Genomic DNA, 6,000 nt, shown 5'->3' on the forward strand with positions numbered 1-6,000 from the left:
AGGTGAAGCAACTGAGGCTTAGATTGATTTAGTAGCATGCTCAAAAACATACTACTTGGGATTCTAATACAAGTGTTCAGTCTAGAACTTATATTCTTAACCACTGTGGGCTACCAATATCAACATTAAGACTGTGAAGGTAGAAAATTGGAGAAATAGAGCTTGGAAGGGAAGGACTCCTTGTAGTTGGTTATCCTAGGCATTTGGAGTAGAGATAGGTTGAAAAGGACAAGGTTCATAGCTAATTGGCAATCGTACTCCTAATTGTCTCCTCCATCTTTAAACTGCAGACAGTTCAGTTTCCCTAAAGATTTTTTTTTTCTTTTGAGATGGATTTTCACTCTTGTTACCCAGGCTGGAGTGCAATGGTATAATCTTGGCTCACCGCAACCTCTGCCTCCTAGGTTCAAGTGATTCTCCTGCCTCAGCCTCCCGAGTAGCTGGGTTTACAGGCATGCGCCACCATGCCCAGCTAATTTTGTATTTTTAGTAGAGAAGGAGTTTATCCATGTTAATCAGGCTGATCTCGAACTCCTGACCTCACGTGATCCACCCACCTTGGCCTCCCAAAATGCTAGGATCGCAGGCAGGAGCCACTGCGCCTGGCCCCCTAAAGATTTTTAAACAGATGTTTAGATGCCCTTTGGGAGAGTACAGTCTCCAGGGGGAAGGAGAAAAGTTGGCCTAAGGGGTAGATGTTGGGTATTCGAAAAAAGGTGTTTAAGGACTAGAAGTTACATGATTAGTTTATGGTCACATAGCTGCTTTGTGGTTAAACCTCAGAATCAGAAGAATATTAAAATCAATCTTCCTGATGTTCTTGCCATGAGGAATGAGTCATGTGCTCTGAATGGCACAAAGTAACCACAACCACCAAATCAAATGGATTTAGAAAACACCTGTAGGTATAATGATGATATCTCAGAAGTAGACTATGAGTACAGTGGTAAATATTTCAGGTTGGAAACTCCAAGATCCAAATTTGGCTGGCAACAGGTTACTTTAGGGTTCTTAGTAAACAGATGTCTCAGTTGTGTATTCTGGGCTTTCAACCCAGCAACTACTGGCACAGGACATTTGCCACCTAGGAAGGTGGGGAGGGAGGGGAAAAAAGCTGGGCTTCAAGTGTTGATATTATGTTGACTGGGTAAGGATGTCCTATAACAAACTACTTTATGAGGGGATAGCCAGGCCACAAAAAGGATCTGATTGTTGAACTTAAGCAACTCTGGCAAGATGGGCTCTCAGCAAAATTTTCAAGTTGATGAGATTTAATAGTCCCAGGGACAATAAATAGTAGGGGGATCACACAGTGAGTTCAGTATTAGGGGACTGCTCAAATTTGAGCCTTTGGTGGTTTGTCCTGGCCTCAGACAACCATCTTGAGGCTTGACCTACACACTTCAAATTCTTTGCCTAGTGTGTTACTAGAATTAAACACATCTGGAGCAGTGGGGTATGGTGATATGCTTTGGCTGTGTCTGTACTCAAATCTCATCTTGAATTTGTAGTTCCCATAATCCTCATGTGTCATGGGAGGGACCAGGTGGAGATAATTGAATCATGGGGATGGTTTCCCCCATCCTGTTCTCATGATAGTGAGTGAGTTCTCACAAGATCTGATGGTTTTAAAAGGGCCTTCTCCTTTTGCTGGGCACTCATTCTCTCTCCTGCCACCCTGTGAAGAGGTGTCTTCCTCCATGATTGTAAGTTTCCTGAAGCATCCCCAGCCATGCAGAACTGTGAGTCAATTAAGCCTCTTTTCTTTATTAATTACCCAGTCTTGGGTATTTCTGCATAGCAGCACGAGAACAGACTACTACATATGGCAATACTGTCTGTTCATTAGGGAGTTAGTGAGCAGGAGAGAAGCAATGACAGCAGTAAGCCTAGCAGCCAGCAGCTTAGGGGAGAAAGAGTGCCATAATGGAACCAAGAACCTGGAAGACTTCTGAGAGTCTATATAAGCATCCAGACTGAGGTAGAATAGCCAACAAAGTAACTTTGCAAAAGGCGTATTAGTGGAGGCAGGATGATCATCTATATAGTGTGATGGGAAAGGTAATATAAAAGCTCTTCTGACCAAAATATAGTTCCTCTTCCCACCTACTAAAATTAGTGTTTGGCCTCTTAGGGGCCATACATTTTCCATAAGTTAAAGTATTATTTTGTGGTCAATAGTTAGCCAGTTAGTGAAGATTTTTTTCTATCTGATTAGTTCATTAGCACCAGTTTTCACCAAGCAGAGCTGGAGGTTCTAAAGAAATATAATCGAGTATGAGAAAGGTTTGGGAACCTTTAGGAATTGTCTGTGTTGTATGACCACTCCTTATAGTGCTGCCCAACAAGAATGTAATGAATAAATCCGCAAGCCTCTGAATTCTGGCTGCTCACATAGTAGTGAATATTATTCACATAAGCAAATTTGGTGAAGATCACAGAACTTGGGGGAACTGCACATTTTAACCTAGAGATGTCTTATCCTAAAGCCGTTTGCCTTTCATCTATACTACATTGTCTCCAGAGGGATGTTGGTGACCTGGAGACAACATTTTCTTATGCCACAATTAAAAAAAAAAAATAAAAGTCCTCTCTTGGATACAAAGAACCCTTTATAAGGCTAGATGGCAGCGTGGAAAGCACATAGGACTGTCTTGATCTATCCCAAAGAACATATAGAGATTCCAGGCTGTTCTTCACCAGGAGTTATTTTCTAATTCCTATACACTCTTTAGTTTTTATTTCCTGGGGGAAAAAAGCACAACAATGAGCGAGAAAATGAAAATTCTTAGAATTAATTGCATATGGACTTTCCCCAAAATGACATTAGAAAATGACACTATTTGTCTTTGAATGAGTGTGTGGGCTTATTTTCCCACCCCCACCACTGTGTGTGAAAGCGCAGCAGCTCAGTTTTCATTTTCCTTTCCTCTCAAAATGCCCAGAGGGACCATATTTTGTTTAATGACCTTCAGAACAATTCTTTAGAAATCTGAGGCTATCAGAGTTGGAAGCAATGCGAAAATAATTGAGGATTATTATTGTATGACGGCAGTGGCAGCTGGGCTGTTTCTTTTTCTCTGTATTCAGACTTTCTTCTTCATTTTCCCAGAAACCTTATATCCCAAGGTTTAACTCAGAAGCAAATCTCATATAGGTGATAAACCTTGCCAGACATGGTATGTAATATAATTTCAGACAGGCCCTTAACTGTTCTTCAGGAAGACCCTAGGGAGTGAAGCAGCCTTATATCTGCATGCCCTCAATAGTATTACTTTTATTTACTCTCTGACAATGTGTGTGGGTAGTTGTATAGAACATAAAGCAAGCTTATCTCTTAAATATTATACCTGTGAATTTAAGCACCACTTTGTGTGTTTTGTTGTCAAAACTCCTGCTAACATGAAAGAAAAAAATGTTATGAAAAAAATGGGTACTTGCTGTCTCAGATCACTTACACACACATGTACACACACATACATATGCACACAAATACACAAGCACTCACAGCTGGGGATTGAGAGTCAGCACAGATTCTAACTTTACATGAATGTTTAAGATATGTGTATGGACGGCAGGGGTGAGGAGTGGTAGATGTAGATGTTGTATACACCATAGTGGGAAAGTAAAAAGTGCTCTCAACTATTGTTCACATCATCTACCTCAAAATCAATTATTTATTGCCTTAACTGACAGACAGAATTTACATGATAAAATACTTTTTTTTTTTTTTTTTTTTTTTTTGAGACAGAGTCATCAGCTTGTCACCCAGAATACAGTGCAATGGCATGATCTCAGCTCCCTGCAAACTCTGCCTCCTGGATTCAAGAGATTCTTCTGCCTCAGCCTCTCGAGTAGCTGGGATTACAGGCACGTGCCACCATGCCCAGCTAATTTTTGTATTTTTAGTAGAGACAGGGTTTTACCATGTTGGCCAGGCTGGTCTTAAACTCCTGATCTCAAGTGATCCGCCTGCCTCAGCCTCCCAAAGTGCTGGGATTACAGGAGTGAACCACCATGCCTGGCAATAAAATATTTATTACCTTGAATATTCAACACTCCCTAACAGCTATCCCCTACACCTCGACTGATGTTTGTACAGCATTTGGCTACCACTTTGGTAGGATATTTGAGGTGAATGATAGCCAGAATGAGGCAATATCTAATAAGTAGTCTGAAAAAATTCCTAAAAGTCAAAGATAATTGCCTGAATATTCTTACATACTTGGCTATTGTTATATCCTTGTCACTTTCTGGAAAAGTATTAAACATTCCTTTCTAGGGAAGTCCAATCTCGGTCGCAAGATTCCCTCACATTCCTATCAGGAGAGTAAGATAATGGCTTCAAAACCCAAATCTTGTTGTGTGGTTGTGTATCACTGAACTCAGAAAGTAAGTGGATGATATCTCCAGGCTGTTACTATAACAAAGCGTGTCCCCATTTTACCTACCTATGTTTCTAGAGAAGTCCTTAATTTTTATATTCCTTCCCTCTCTACCCCCACATGGATTTCTTGATTACAAGAAGGGAGATTCTGGAGTACTAGTATCAGTTTGCATAATAAGGAGTAATTAATGAAACAATTGTAAACTTCATTGCCAATATAAAATCCTATTATGAATGTTTAATAATGCCTAAGACTCCCCTGAAGTATACTAAGTGGCTAAGTGAACCATATTCTCTTAGGACTCTTAGGAAATATCCCTATCAAATAGAAAGAACCAGGACATTATAATAATATTTAGTGACTGTTAAGGTTCTGCTATACCTCTCTTGTATTTGGGGAGCTTCTATGCTATTCTATTTATTTTTTTCAGAATGTTTCTAAAGACTTCTTGCTCCTGAGGTCAGGCCTTTAAAGTGGTTTATAGTGCAATAGTTGTGATATTAGAATTGGATACAATAGGACACATTTGTGATTTTTCTTGGTCATTGACTTGACTCCTTAGTTACATATTTTGAAAACGAAAGAGAAGAATACAAAAAAGTAAAAGTACTAACTTGCCAGTACTGAGATGTAGTCCATGAACTTTTATTTTTTGCTTACTTGCAAATATTTTATCTGCAGGAATGCAAGCCAAAAATGTGGAGAAGCATAATAATACAGAAAGGAAATGCTCTTCTGATCCAAGAAGTTCAAGAGGAAGATGGAGGAAATTACACATGTGAACTTAAATATGAAGGAAAACTTGTAAGACGAACGACTGAATTGAAAGTTACAGGTAGGAATTGGTTCTACAAAATTATGGCAAATGAGATTTTAAGTATAATTTGGTTTGGGAAGCAAGAGTTTTGTTCAGAGTCAACTTTCTGTGAATTTAGAATTGCCTGCAAATCAAACAGTTGAGAAACTTGCTATTAATGAGTTGTACTGAGTAAAAGCAACATATGGAATATGAAAACAGAATTTAGAGAACAAGGGCCTAATTGCTGTGTATCTCTTCTCTGTCTTTATGAAAGGTTCTGAACTCTTCAAAGTCATCATTATTACTAAACATCTCAGAAAGTATATAGTGGAACCACTCTAGAATGTTGACTTAACCCATTTGTGGAATCTCCTTGTAGGTGAAGGTGATTTTGGAAAGAGAGTCTGTTAGATTTTCGAAATGAAATCTTCTTAGACTGCATCCAAATTATCATTTATGCAAAATTCTCCATAAGTGAGTGATGTTATTGTGAGCTTCTAGTGATTCTTAGAGCAACTCCAAATGAAGAACATGCATATGTGTGTTTAAAATCTGAAGTACAAACAAAATGTAAACTAGTAGAAGGATAAACTCAGAATATTCTTACCTGTTAGAGAATTTTAGGAAGTAATTTTCAGAGACATAAGACAGAATCTATACCAAAACGATATCCCTTACAACGAATGCGATGGAACCTAAGAAACTGTATGACAAAATAAAAATCTACTTACTGTTGCTCACGAACAGATCTTGACTAATTTTCCTATTATTATGTGTGTCATGTGTATTATAATCTCACATGTGGAACCTAAA

At 38.8% G+C, this 6,000-nt stretch overlaps 1 long non-coding RNA gene across 1 annotated transcript in view; it reads left to right on the plus strand.

Moving 5' to 3' along the window:
* LOC117078487 overlaps nucleotides 1-5,197 on the plus strand; it is a 45,676-nt gene extending 40,479 nt beyond the window's left edge. Inside the window, exon 3 of the long non-coding RNA XR_004435010.1 lies at nucleotides 5,070-5,197. This is a non-coding gene — a long non-coding RNA (uncharacterized LOC117078487). The remainder of the gene's footprint in view (nucleotides 1-5,069) is intronic.
* The last annotated feature ends 803 nt before the right edge of the window (nucleotides 5,198-6,000 follow it).

The sequence above is a fragment of the Trachypithecus francoisi genome, unplaced genomic scaffold (assembly GCF_009764315.1).
Source record: "Trachypithecus francoisi isolate TF-2019V2 unplaced genomic scaffold, Tfra_2.0 Contig00214, whole genome shotgun sequence".
Classification (NCBI taxonomy): Eukaryota; Metazoa; Chordata; class Mammalia; order Primates; family Cercopithecidae; genus Trachypithecus; species Trachypithecus francoisi.